The 14,921-nt window shown below is 46.8% G+C and overlaps 1 long non-coding RNA gene across 1 annotated transcript; it reads left to right on the top strand.

Moving 5' to 3' along the window:
- Positions 1-2,195: 2,195 nt before the first annotated feature.
- On the top strand, positions 2,196-4,865 carry LOC145505327 (uncharacterized). The gene is made up of 2 exons (XR_014052937.1): positions 2,196-2,648; positions 3,117-4,865. It is a non-coding gene; the product is annotated as an uncharacterized LOC145505327 (long non-coding RNA).
- Positions 4,866-14,921: the final 10,056 nt, after the last annotated feature.

The raw sequence follows: 14,921 nt of genomic DNA, 5'->3' as shown, positions 1-14,921 counted from the left end.
ACAAATCGCAGAACTTGAAGGTATTTTGCTAAGTGAAATAAGTCAGATGCAGAAAGGCAAATGCCATATGAGTTCACTCTTATGTGGAATATAGTTGTTCTTCAGTCACCCAGTCATGTCTGACTCTTAGCAATCCCTTAGACTGCAACACACCAGGCTTCCTTGTCCATCACCATCTCCCAGAGCTTGTTCAAACTCATGTACATCAAGTCAGTGATGCCATCCAACCATCTCATCCTCTGTCATCCCCTTCTCCTCCCGCCTTCAATCTTTCCCAGCATCAGGGTCTTTTTCAATGAGTTAGTTCTTCGAATCAGGTGGCCAAAGTATTGGAGTTTCAGCTTCAGCCTCGGTCCTTCCAATGAATATTCAAGGACTGATTTCCTTTAGGATGGACTGGCTTGATTTCCTTGCTCTCCAAGGGACTCTCAAGAATCTTCTTCAGCAGCACAGTTTGAAAGCATCAGTTCATCAATGCTCAGCCTTCTTTGTGGTCAAATTCTCACATCCACACTACTGGCTACTGGAAAAACCATAGCTTTGACTACATGGACCTTTGTCAGCAAAGTTACGTTGAATGCACTGTCTAGGTTTGTCATAGTTTTCCTTCCAAGGAGCAGGTGTTTTTTCATTTCATGGCTGACATGTTGATGGTAGATGGCATAGGGTATTCACATATTCATGTGTTTCTTATTAAATAAATCTTTTTCTCTGTAAAAATTTCAGTCATTATAGAAAAGCTACAATCCTTCTCAACCATTCCCCCATCATCCCCATCACCCTCCCAAAGGCAATCCAATTCCTGGGTTTGGTATATAAACTTTTAGTCCTTTCCTCCCTGTGTTTCTTGTATGAATTTTTTTTTTCCTTCTGAGTTCTGTTTTCTATGTCACGTATCTATTTTGCTAATCAATGGAAATATAAAGACTATAAAACACAGACATAAGAGAGGAAATATTTGCAAATTACATATCCAACAATGATGTGTATCCAGCCTATTTAAAGAACACTCAGATTCAACAATAAGAAGATAAACAATCCAGCTTTAAAACCAGCAAAAGAATTGGACAGACCCTGTACCAAAGAGGCTTTATAAATGGGAACTGAGGACATGGAAAATCTTCACCATCAGGAGGAAATACGGAAATAAAGCTTTACTACACAGTTACTGGAAGGGCTAAAATGAAGGTAAAATAAATACATGTATACATATATAAGTAACCAGTCAATCCTAAAGGAAATCAACCCTGAATATTCATTGGAAGGACTGATGCTGAACCTGAAATTCCAATACTCTGGCCACCTGATGCAAAGAGCCATCCCATTGGAAAAGACCCTGATGCAGGGAAAGATGCAAGGTCGGGGGAGAAGAGGGTGACAGAGGATGAGATAGTTGGATGGCATCAGTGACTCAATGGACATGGGTTTGAGTAAGTGCTGGGAGATGGTGATGGACAGGGAGGCCTGATGTGCTGCAGTCCATGGGGTCGCAAAGAGTCGGACATGGCTTAGTTACTGAACAACGACCATATGTAAGTAAGGAAACAAGGTGGTAAGTCAGCAGAGCCTGGGAGCACCCTGTGCTGACAAGGTGCACAGCAGCTGGCACTCTCACACACTGCTAAGGGGGGCGCAGGACGGGCAGTCCAGCTGGCACTCTCACACACTGCTAAGGGGAACACAGGACGGGCAGTCCAGCCACTCTGAAAAACAGCCTGCCGTTCCTTACTCGTCGGAACATCCACTTACTATATAGCCGCACACTCTCACTGTGCTTGTCCTAGAGCGGTAAAACGTGTGCTCACCCCCAAACCTACACAGAAGTGTTCATAAAGGTCAAACTGGGAAACAACCAAGTGAGACACCTAGGGCTGCTTCTGCACTGATGGACTTGGATGTGGAAGAGGAGGGTAAGAGGCGAGTTTGTGCGTTTAACAGCTTTTGGGAGCTTAAAGGACAAAAATAGGAATCTGGGTCCTGCCAAGGGCAGGGAACCAAGTAAAACAACCCCTCATTTTAGGTGGAGACCCCAAAGATTTGAACTCATATGGTAATAAGTAAATTTTTAACAACTAGATCTCCAAGATAAAAAGTCCTGATTTGTAACATCGCTGGTTTCCATAGTGTAAATACACCCAGGAGAGCCAATTTCAAGCTACCACTGTGACCTCACTGAACATGTCACTGGGAAAAGCCACACAGAATCAGCTCCGATGAGCCTGCGCTGGCTGGCCCCGGCACTCCGCTTCCTAGAAGTCGGATGAACGTGAGTAAGCTGCCTCTCTTACCAGCCCTGAATCAGCAGGATGGTGCAGAAAAATCTCTCAAATCCTGAGACTAGATTAAAGTGACTGCAGATTGCCAGTGACTCACAGGGGCCCCGCACATGGCTCAAAAAGGAATGAAACTCCTCTGAATGAAGACATCACAGCACAGTTCTCAGTTTTCTCCTGGGAAGAAAATAGTGCACTGTCCACCATACCAGCAAAGGTGAAAGATAACCAGGCAAGTAAGTAAGCAAGACCACGTGAAGAAGACACAGCACAAACAGCAGACCACAGCAACTGGCCTCCAGATACTCCAAGAGTGGGACGAGCAGAGAAGAAGCCTGCTTCTCAGAAAGACTACTGCATGGTTAATTCCATTTAGTGAGTGTGAAAGTGTTAGTTGCTCAGTCGTGTCCGACTCTTTGAGACCCCGTGGACTGTAGCCCACCAGGCTCCTCTGTCCATGGGATTCTCCAGGCAACAATATTGGAGTGGGTTGCCAGTCCCTTCTCCAGGGGATCTTCCTGATCCAGGGGTTGAACCCAGGTCTCCTGCCTTGCAGGCAGATTCTTTACCATCTGAGCCACGAGGAAAGTCCTATTCCATGTAGCTGGTGGTAAAATGGCAAAATGAAATTAAAGTGTTTAGAGAAGCATATTCAGGTTGAAAACTGTAAGGAGAATAGGATTGCGGCTGGTTTGGGGGATGAGAAGGGCTGATGCTGGGAGTGAACCTGAGGGGAAGTTGTTTCTTCTCCGGATAATAAAGACCTGGCACTCAGTACACAGTAATTTGCTAAACTGGAAACGTATGTCTTACGCATTTTCCTCTTTCCATTCTGTTTCACAGGGAAAAAAAAGTTTAAATAGTACATTACATGCAAGGAGTCTTTATCCAAGTAACCCAGAGGTGACTCAACATGTGGGAAATAGATCAGTGTCATCTCTATAATAGATGAACGGAAGAAAGAATCTAAATTTTTATTCACCAATAAAAAGGCTTTGATGGATTGAAACCATGTGTGCGTGACTGAAAAGAAAACTCTTAGGAAGCTAAGAAGGAAAGAAAACTTCTCTCCTTGATCAAAAGCATCTACTGGTTATCTAAAGCGATGACCATACTTAATGGTGAAGTCACAGAAGTGTTTTCCACTGATGTCAGGAAGAAAAGAAACCCTACTCATTATCCTCACTGTCAGGCAGCATTTTAACCAGAAGTTTCAGGCAATACAAAGGTAAGAAAAAGGAATTCGGGGAATGACAATTCAAACAGAAGAGAAAATAATTGTCACTCTTTGCAGCATATTTTTATCGGCAGAAAACCCAGGAGAATCAAGTGGTTCCTCCCAGGTGCTCGCCTCTCAGGGCTGCCGTATAAGAGCAAGCACGTGTGCGATGTGGCTAGGACAGCTCTAGGCTTTCCTAGAGGAGTGTTGGAGGAGACAGGGTCGAAGATGGAGATGCAGCATTCGCCTCGGAAATGTAACAGGAAAGGGTCCCTCAGTCACAACGTCAACACAAACTAAAAAGCCTCAGAACGCATCCAACAGGGTGTATGCTTTGTCTAAAAGAAACTGTGAGGGTGTGTGAAAGGAGTTTGTTTACTCTGACCTCAAAAAACAGAGAAAAATGGCACCTATGTTGGTGAGAAGACAAACCATACAGACACCAACGCTCCCTGAAGTTAATCAAATAATTTGATGAAATTCTAACCAAAATTCGACCAAGATTTCACATGGAGGGTTTCAAACGGTTCCGATAATTGGTGTAGAAGGCTCACGAATAGTTAGGAAGGTTTAGGAAAAGAACAGTGAGAGACACTCGCCAGCCAGATATCAAAACCCATCGTAAAGCCATTTTAAGTGATGAGTGTGGAATCAGCCGTGAACTGACAGGTCGGTCCTGGTTCTGCTCCCTGGGGAACCCGTGGATGAGGTGGGTTCCACCCCCACGTGGGCATCGGAGTGGCCGAGACACACTAGCTCGGTCATGGTCAGGAGCTGCTGGGGTTCCTGGGCTGCCAGTCCACAGGTGAGCTCACAAGTCTGGTAGAAGACTCTGAACTTCATTAGAATCTGGAGTTGGGGAGGAGGCAACTTCTGTAGGGAACTTTCTCTGTTGATGCAAAGGGCAGGAGGCTCCCAGCTGACATGGGAGCCTTGCACGTGTGTCCACCATTAAAAGGGATGTAAAAAACCATAGGAGACCCATGAGGTGGAGAGTTGATTCATAATCATGTGACCTTCATTCATCGTCAGGATTTTCTGAAGTTACTTTTCCAAAGATTTATTTCATTTCAATTTTAAATTGTATTAATTTTTATTGTTACCATATGCTTAACATAGGTTTTTTTTTTTTTTCATTTCTTTTTCTTGGGGATGGTCTTGATCACTCCCTCCTGTACAATATCATGAACCTCTGTCCATAGTTCTTCAGGCACTCTGTCTATCAGATCTAATCCCTTGAATCTATTTGTCACTTCTACTGTATAATCGTAAAGGATTTGATTAAGGTCATACATGAATGGTCTAGTGGTTTTCCCTCAGTTCTTCAACTTAACTCTGAATTTTGCAATAAAGAGTTCATGGTCTGAGCCACAGTCAGCTCTCGGTCTTGTTTTTGCTGAGGGTATAGAGCTTCTCCATCTTTGGCTGCAAAGAATATAATCAATCTGATTTCCGTATTGGAAGAGAAGCTAAAGCCAAAGGAGAAAAGGAAAGATATACCCATTTGAATGCAGAGTTCCAAAGAATAGCATGGAGTCATAAGAAAGCCTTCCTCAGTGATCTATGCAAAGAAATAGAGGAAAACAACAGAATGGGAAAGACTAGAGATCTCTTCAAGAAAATTAGAGTTACCAAGGGAACATTTCATGCAAAGATGGGCACAATAAAGGACAGCAATGGTACTGACCTAACAGAAGCTGAAGATATTAAGAAAAGGTGGCAAGACTACACAGAAGAACTGTACAAAAAAGATCTTCATGACCCAGATAACTACGATGGTGTGATCACTCACCTAGAGCCAGACATCCTGGAATGTGAAGGCAAGTGGGCCTTAGGAAGCATCACCATGAACAAAGCTAGCAGAGATGATGGAATTCCAGTTGAGCTATTTCAAATCCTAAAAGGTGATGCTGTGAAAGTGCTGTACACAATATGCCAGCAAATTTGGAAAACTCAGCAGTGGCCACAGGACTGGAAAAGGTCAGTTTTCATTCCAGTCCCAAAGACGGGCAATGCCAATGGATGTTCAAACTACTGCACAATTGCAATCATTTCACACACTAGCAAAGTAATGCTCAAAATTCTCCAAGCCAGGCTTCAACAGTATGTGAACCATGAACTTCCAGATGTTCAAGTTGAATTTAGAAAAGACAGAGGAACCAGAGATCAACTTGCCAACATCCGTTGGATCATTGAAAAAGCAAGAGAGAGTTCCAGAAAAACATCTACTTCTGCTTTATTGACTATGCCAAAGCCTTTGACTGTGTGGATCACAACAAACTGTGGAAAATTATTCAAGAGATGGGAATACCAGACCACCTGACCTGCCTCCTGAGAAATCTGTATGCAGGTTAAGAAGCAACAGTTAGAACTGGACATGGAACAACAGACTGGTTGCAAATCAGGAAAGAAGTACATCAAGGCTGTATATTGTCATCCTGCCTATTTAACTTATATTCAGAGTACATCATGAGAAACGTTGGGCTGGATGAAGCACAAGCTGGAATCAAGATTGCCGGGAGAAATATCAATAACCTCAGACATGCAGATGACACCACACTTACGGCAGAAAGTGAAGAAGAACTAAAGAGCCTCTTGATGAAAGTGAAAGAGGAGAGTGAAAAAGCTGGCTTAAAACTCAACATTCAGAAAACTGAGATCATGGCATCCCATCACTTCATCTCATGGCAAATAGATGGGGAAACAATGAAAACAGTGAGAGACTTTATTTTCTTGGGCTCCAAAATCACTGCAGATGGTGACTGCAGTCATCAAATTAAAAGACGCTTGCTCCTTGGAAGGAAAGCTATGACCAACCTAGTGAGCATATTAAAAAGCAGAGACATTATTTTGCCAACAAAGGTCCATGAGTCAAACCTATGGTTTTTCCAGTGGTCATGTATGGATGTGAAAGTTGGACTGTGAAGAAAGCTCAGTGCCAAAGAATTGATGCTTTTGAAGTGTGGTGTTGGAGAAGACTCTTGAGAGTCCCTTGGACTGCAAGGAGATCCAACCAGTCCATCCTAAAGGAAATCAGTCCTGAATCTTCAGTGGAAGGACTGATGCAAATCCCAATGCTTGGGATGATTTATGAAAGGAGGCTTTCTGTTGCTGTTATTGTTTTTTGTTTGTTTTGGTTTGGGGGGCTTTTTCAGATACAAGTAAGGTGTAGTGCTGCATTCACAGAACAAACAAACTCTTGGGGAATCTCACAGCTTTTACCAAAACAAATGATTTATACTTTCTGAAGCTGATCATTTATACATTATGGTTGCCTATGCAGTCTGACAGAGAAGGAAATGGCAACCCACTCCAGTGTCCTTGCCTGGAGAATCCCCTGGTCAGAGGAACTTGGCCGGCAATAGTCCAGGGGGTCGCAAAGATTCGGCCATGACTGAAGCAAGTTAGCACATGGAGTCTGAAGGAAATGGTAGGGAAATGGCAGTCCCTTCTGCATGCTTTATCCAGCTAGGGCCGCCACCCTAGTCGCCTGAGGAGCTGTGTGTGGTCCCAGAGCCTGGCCTGGCGGCGTGAGAGCATCTCTCGGGAGGGCTCTTGGGACCGACCGCGTGCACGCCCGGCGGCGCAGCATCACCCGCGGCCCACGCGGGGCAGCTGGTCCAGGCGCATGCGCTCCAGCTCCAGCCTCAATCCCCTTGGCCTCGCGTTTGCGTTTGCGGGAGGAGGGAAGACGGCATGGGCTGCTCTCCCCCATCTGTGCCCGGCTAGGAGAGCGAACAGTTTTGCATCCGCTCTCCATTGAGCTCGCTGTACCGATCGTGAATCAAGAGTTAAGGAAAAATTTTAAAATTAAATCTGAAACCACAGGATATGTACAAGAGGGTGATGATTATGCCTGGGAGTTTTTATCAGCCACAGCTGTTCCATTATGTTTGTTTACTTTAGGGTAGAAATGGTCCTTTGAAATACATGACCAAAATAAACACACTGGCAGCTGGAGTTAGCACGGGTAAGGCAGCAAGCGAGCAGAGCCCGCCGGGAGGCTGTGGGTTCACAGTCGCCCCTGTCAACGGCAAAATAAATAATTCTGTGCTCTGGGCCCGACGACACCCAGGAGCAGAAATCTTCTATGAAGAATCCTTTTGGAATCTAGAAATTAGGAAATTTTGTGAAATGCTGCAGTTCCAGCAAAAGTCAAATGGTTTTAAAAAAAAGCAAAAAACACTGGATATGGAATTAAGTGTGACGCTACAAGAAAGTACAGTGATAATACATTTGCACTGTCCGTAATTAATATGCACAAAGATGGACTGAGAACTTTTATGTGCCAGGCTTTCTACTCAGTGCTGGGCACTCAGCAATAAAATGGAAAGTAAAAGTTCCTCTCTCATGCGAAAACCAAAATTAACAAGAAAACCAATAAATAATATAATTCTGTGCAATGATTAATGCTATTAAAATGTTTCAATAGCAACTACTTTAATTTAAACTATTAAATCTGGTTGATCACATATGTATAAACACATGCTACTTGAATTAGGTTAAAAACTTCATATATTTACACACCCCAAAGCATCTTTAACCAAAAATCAGTAGAGGAAAATAAAAGCAAAGGGAGTCCTAAGGGACTTGTTCACATATAAAAAATGTGCATGGTCTATGAATTCACAGTATTTTACTCCCTTTGCTTAACTTTTTCAGAATGTTGGGAAGGAATCAAATATGAAAATTTGAAAAAAATTAAATTTGAAATGTTGGCATTGGTGTCCCAATCTGAGATAATTTCATTATGGTTTCTGACAGTGTTTCCGTTTTTATTGTAATTGAAACCACTCCATGAATAAGGAACTGCTTATACAAACATGTTGTGTGCAACTATCTGTTTCCAAGATAGAGGGGCTCTCAGTGGTACGATTGTTCTCCGAGGTAATGGCCCAGAGAGAGAGTGATCCTGTTTGCTTCTCATTCCCCTGAACACAAAATGCATCAAAGGAGACAAAACAACCGGTGGGACCGTTCCATGAAGAGAGATTGTGCTGGGACAGCTGGTGGATCGTCCGCCCCGGAGTCTGATTCTGACTTTGCTGGAAAAGGACAGACTGGAGGCAGTGCTCACACTGCAAGGCTGGAAAACAAACTGGTGCAAACTGGGAAGTGCTTTGCTCTTGGAGTGACTGAGAGCGAATCCGAGTCTTGGGCTGTTGCATTTCCTCCTTAACAGGGCCGTCCTCCGGTGGCATTAGAGGCTTGTGACTAACGACACACCCAAATGTTAATACCACTTTCCAGAAAAGCATATCCTTCAGCCTCACTCTGAGACGCCCATCCTTGGTTCTCAGCATTGGAGCTGCATCTATTTCCATCCAAGATACAGATGTATCTGCTGATTAATGTTTGTACTAAGTGTGTCTGTACCAGATAAAAATGTGACTGAATTCGGTAGGCCTCTTCTAGATTACAGAGAGCTAAATAGTGTCCACTGTGGTCCCGCTCCCACTGAGCGTGCGTGGAATCACTGTGGTCCCGCCCCCACTGAGCGTGCGTGGAATCATTTTATTTTGTTTTGGCCGCACCGGTTCTTCGCCGCGGTCTGCAGTCTTTCTCTCTAGCTGTGGCCACAGGCTTAGCTGCCCAGCGTCATACGCCATCTCAGTTCTCCATTGTTTTTGTCATTGTTCAGGTGCTAAGTCCTGTCTGACTCTTTGCGACCCTATGGGCTGTAGCCCTCCAGGCTCCTCTGTCCACGGGACTCTCCAGGAAAGAATACTGGAGCGGTTGCCATTTCCTTCTCCAGGGGAGCTTCCTGACCCGGGGTTCAAACCTGCATCTCTATATCTCCTGCATTGGCAATTGAATTCTTTACCACTAGCACCACCTGGGAAGCCCGGGCATGAAACATAGGTAGCTTGAAAAAAGATAGCAAATTGTATTAACCAGACTTCTTAAAGAAGGAACTGCGTTTGTTGGGAGAGGACTTAGGTAGAGAGGAAGACCCAGGGGAGTGGGTAGGACTGTCCCTTGTGAGGCAGGGGAGGGCTCCTCTGGAGATGGAGGAGGAGAAATCCCGGGAGTCGTTGGGAGCTGTTCTAAGCTGTGCAGGGTATTTATTGACTTACTCGAGCCTCCCTATAGCCCCGCGAGGCACTGCTGATCCCAGAGAGGTTCATTTTCTTCTCAGCCTCACAGCTGCAGTGCTGGTCACCGAGGCCAGGCGTCTGTGCTCTGTTATCCAAAGGGGAAAAGAAGGGGGCAGCCCCCATGCAGGGCCTCTCCTGCACCTCCTGCGGGGCTCAGTTCACAGACGCTCCAGCGGGTCTTGGAGAAGGGAGGGGCATGAGCCTACAGGCTTGAGAAGGGGGAAGGACAGCGATGGGGATTCAGGAAGCTGACTCAGTGGTTGCAGGCTTAAAATCATGGAATTCAAGTTTTCATCAGGTTGCACCAGCTCCAGGAAGGATGAGGGCCTGGCTGACCTCTGGGCTCTGCCCAATAAGGACTCTGCAGAGGTCAGAGTGGGCATGGCCATGACTTGTGGACAAGGGGGGCTTGCTAAAGGTCGATTGGTTTGGAGAGAGGGTACAAGGATGCAGCTACCCCAGAGAGCTAGGTTCACTCGAAAAGAGTGGGCAGAAAGTTCCCGAGGTGTAGTCTTCGTACCTCATTCTGGGGCTGCAACAAGTCGGACAGATCAGATCAATTGAGCACACACACACACCCCACTGTGACACTCTACTTCCAGAGATGCTAAGGGCACCATCAACTGCAAGCCTCCGAGTGTCTCACTGAAAGACTCAGACTCCAAAGTAAAAAGATGTCAATGTTCAGATGAATGTATAAAGAAGATGTGGTACATACATACGGTGGAGTACTACTCAGCCATAAAAAGTGAAATAATGCCATTTGCAGCAACATAGATGCACCTAGGTATTATCACACTAAGTAAATCAAAGACAGATACCATATGATATCACTTATACGTGGAATCTAAAACATGACACAAATGAACTTATCTATGAAACATAGACAGACTCACAGAACATAGAGAACAGACTTGTGGTTGTGGGTGCAGGTAGGGGAGGGAAGGATTGGGAGTTTGGGGTTAGCAGATGCAAACTAGTATGCAAGATGGATGAACAAGATCCTAGTTGGAGACTAGGACTGAGACTCGAGACTCGAGTCTCGACTGAGACTCAAGGGACTCGAGACTCCCTTGGACTGAAAGGAGATCCAGCCAGTCAATCCTAAAGGAAATCACCCTGAATATTCATTGGAAGGACTGATGCTGAAGCTGAAGCTCCAATTCTTTGGCCACCTGAATTCAAGAGCCAATTCACTGGAAAAGATCCTGATGCTGGGAAAGATTGAGGGCAGGAGGAGAAGGGGATGACAGAGGATAAGTTGGTTGGATGACATCACTGACTCAATGGACATGAGTTTGCACAAGCTCCAGGAGATGGTGATGGACAGGGAAGCCTGGTGTGCTGCCGTCCATGGGGTCACGAAGAGTTGGACACGACTGAGCGACTGAATATCAAGTGTATAGCACAGGGAACTATACTCAATACCCTGTGATAAATCATCCTGGAAAAGATAAAAAAAGATGTCCATGTTGCTCAGGCATTTGAGATGGGGGTGGGGAGCATACGGGGGCGGGGACGCAGGGCTCTAAATTGTGAGCACAAGACCCGAGAGCCTGGGTAGGACCATAGAGGCCAGCGGGCGCCTGGGGATGCTGAAGGCACCTGGGGATGCAGGGCTGAGTGTGAGGCTCCAGTGCGGGCAGTGTTTGAGCCCCGAATCCATAGCCAGACTTCAGGCCTCCGTGCCAGCGTTTTTCTTCCTGGGCTGGGGGTGGTCCTCAGGCCTTCAAAGGAGCTGCCCCCATGACGGCTCTTCCATTTGCTTCTTCCCAACCCCCTGGTGACCACAAGGATCTCTCCGAGCAAGTGTCCAGGGACTTTGTGCTCTATCTGTGGATGTGTTTGGGGCATGGCGTCAGTAGATGGGTGACCGACATGAGGTGTCCGAGCCCTGAGAGTGATGCGGTGAGCACTATCGTGTCCCCGTTCCTGCTGCTGGTCCGTTTTTCTCTAATTCTGAAATGCAGTATCATGTGTGAGCCGTGGCTGACAAGCTAATGGCTCTTCCTGCCTCTCTTAAAAATGTCATCGTAAAGAGCATGATGCCTTCACGTTTATCAAGGCTCTTCTCTGCCCCACGTTCACCCTTCTGTCTCCAGACACTCTCCAGTAAGCCTCACCCAGGCCCCACGTGAGCCTCACCCAGGCCCCACGTGTACCCGCATGCGAGGCTGCCTTGGATGCCACCTTCATTTTGATTGTCTCCAGACACTTTCCAGTAAGCCTCACCCAGGCCCCACATGTACCCCCGTGCGAGGCTGCCTTGGATGCCATCTTCATTTTGATTGGCGTGTAAATTTAAGGTGCTCTCAAAAACCATCTTTCTCTGTCCCTCCTCTAAAACTACCGTTTCTCTCAACTTTTTCTCTTTTTGAGATCTCAGTCTCGGCCTTGTCTCACAAATGTTTCCAAGTCTCGTGCACGCTCGTTAAAAAACAGCTAGGAAAAGCCCTTTTCCACCACATTGGAGCCCCGAGTCCCTGCCTCAGCCAGCGCTCAGTCCTAGTCACCCAGTCCCCTTCCTGGGCCTGTCCTGGGCCAGGTGTCCTGGCACCAGAGTCCGGCTCACGGCACACCGGGCCGGGCTCTCTGGGGCAGGTGCTGGACCCTTTGGGGTCCCGATGGGGCCTCTAAGGATCAGCCCGCAGTGCTCGGTGCTTGGAGAGACAGTGTCAAGACCGAGGGGCCACCCTCACGTGGGCCCTGATGAACCTGGGATACAGACCCCTTGCCCCAACCCCGCACTGCCAGCAAGCCTGCCCCTGAAGACTCAGGTCCTGGGCAGGGAGGACAGAGGATGCGTGCCATGGAGCTCCCTCAAAGCCGGTGAAGGCACAGGTGGCCACGGTCAGGGGTGCTCTTTGAGAAGTTCTCTGAAGAAAGCCACTCAGGGCTATAACCGAGGGGAATCAGGGCCCTGCACCAGAGCGGGCACCCAGTCGCCAGCCGGCGGCACCACCCTCCCTGCCAGGGGGGCCACGGGCTTCAGTGGGGATGAGAAAAGAGAACAGGTGCCAGACAGCGACTGAGCAGAAGCGGTGTTCCTCTTTCTCATAAATACGTGCGCGTGTCTTTAACGTGAGCAACACACCCGCCCACGCCTGCACACGTTTGTACTGACCCCCTGTTCCTGTTTGAAGGTACTTTCCTCTCCTCTTTCTTGACTTCCACCCTGCTTTTTGTATTCTCAAGGGTAACCTTCTCCTTGAAATGCGGGAAGGGGTTTTTCAATCGACCCTTTTCCTTCCTGGTCGGCCCTGTCTCCCACAGTTGCCCGAGCTCCTGTTGCCTGCCTGGTGATGTGAAGGCCTGGACCCCAGACGCAGGCGCCGGAGAGAGTTCACCTCTTAGTGTGTCCAGAGAGCACACACACGTGCACTTGGCCAAAACCGACGTTCTCACAAAGATAGCTTGCTAAATCACGTTTCTAATTTTCCAATTATACTTTGAATTCACCAGGGAACAGCTACTGGAAAAGAAAACAACTTTCAATATTTAACAGGATCTCTGGTAAATCATAAAGTCTACTGCTAATAAAAAAAAAAAAAAACCTGTCTCTGACTTTGAGTCCAGATTTTCATATGCTCAGATTCAGCATTTCACCCTCAGGGGCTGTGATTTCCACCCACATGTAGCCACAGAAGGTCACGTGGTGTGTGGGAACATACACGGTCTGCCCCTGGTCCTCGCTTGTCTAGCCGTGCGACTTCGGGAAGCTGCACAGAGTCTTGGAGTATTATTGGAAAAGAGTATTTCTTAGGAAAAGAGCAATAATAATAGAGAGGGTCTTTGCTCGTGGCTTAGCTGTAAGGAATTTGCCTGTCCATGCAGGAGACGTGGGTTCCATCCCTGGGTCAGGAAGATCTCCTGGAGAATGAAGAGACAACCCACTCCGGTATTCTTGCCTGGGAAATCCCATGGACAGAGCAACCTGGAGGGCTACAGTCCATACGGTCACAAAGAGTCAGACATGACTAAGTGACTGAAATACCACCAATAGGTAGAGATTCTGGGTTGCAGCCAAGAGTGGTGCATTTGTGAGATGCACATGGGGCCAGGCAAAACAAAGATGCTCATGTAGATATCAGTTCCCTTTCCTGCTCATCCTGTTTCCCTTAAACCACTCAGAATAAAAATAAGAATCTTACTGGGTCAGGATATGTCCCAAATAACCCTTTAGTGTGACACTCCTGTCCTCAGAATTTCCAGTGCAGTCTCTCCCCACCACCCCTCTAACTGGTAAGATCACATCTATTTGAGCATGACCGTCAGGATCTGAGATCAAGAAAGGTGCCATCTCAGGCAGCCTGGATGGGAGGGGGCTTGGGGGAGAATGGATCCATGTGTATGCATGGCTGGGTCCCTCCACTGCCCACCTGAAGCTGTCACGGCTTTGTTAATCGGCTATACCCCAATACAAAATAAAATGTTAAAAAAAAAAAATGACACATCAGAAGCCCAAGCCTGAGAACTTTATCTCAACAAAAGTGGGGACCCTGTGAAATAGCCATGAAGGGGACTGGGAATCAGAAGTGAGGGGCCCTAGGGAGACCCCCCACCAAAATCCTCCAGATGAGAGTCCCCTGGAGCAGAAGGAGTCCGACTCCAGCTCTGGGGGTGGAAATCCAGTGCTGCTTGCAAGGAATGTTGCCCAAGAGTGAGGGTCCAGGTGCCATCCCCGAAACAGCCCTGCACTCTCACTTCTGCCCAGACCTCCCCTCCTCCCTGCCCCAAGGCAAGTGTTTCAGCCACACCCACCCTCTAAACCCAGCTCCAGTCCTAACTCTTCTGTGACCCTTCCGGGCACTTCACAGAAACCCCAGGGTATTTCCTCATATGCAGGTCACTTAGCACAGTGGTTTGCAATCCTGGCTTCCCACTCTTGATAAACTTCCAAAATTACTCACTCCCGGGGCCCCACCCTCTAAGGTACAAAGTGTGTGTGAACTACTGGGCTGAGTGCTGGGGGAGAGGAAGATGAATAAGAGAAGGTTCAACCCACAGACGTTCACAATCCAAAGGAAGAAATAATGCATGCATGCAAACGACATTACACAACATGGGAACTGTCGAGTGTCGAAAGAAAATTATGCTGTGTTGCAAAAAAAAATTCAAAGTAAAGATTTCTTCTGGCCGAGGGATCAAGGAGGCTTTGTGGTAGAGTAGGCATTTAAACTTGTCTTTAAGCATGAGAAATATGGGGATATATGTATATATTCGTATGCATACCTTGTCCTCCCAACCACCCTGTCAACTCCTTGGGGTACAGGCACACGAAATCTATATATTTTTGTTAGTATCTTGAGTGTTTTGAGTTGACATTGCAAT

This window comes from Giraffa tippelskirchi, chromosome 5 (genome assembly GCF_054371585.1).
Source record: "Giraffa tippelskirchi isolate mGirTip1 chromosome 5, T2T-mGirTip1v1.2.pri, whole genome shotgun sequence".
In the NCBI taxonomy this organism is placed as follows: Eukaryota; Metazoa; Chordata; class Mammalia; order Artiodactyla; family Giraffidae; genus Giraffa; species Giraffa tippelskirchi.
Note: the sequence above shows the minus strand (reverse complement) of the source record. Positions and strands in the feature narration are given on the sequence as shown.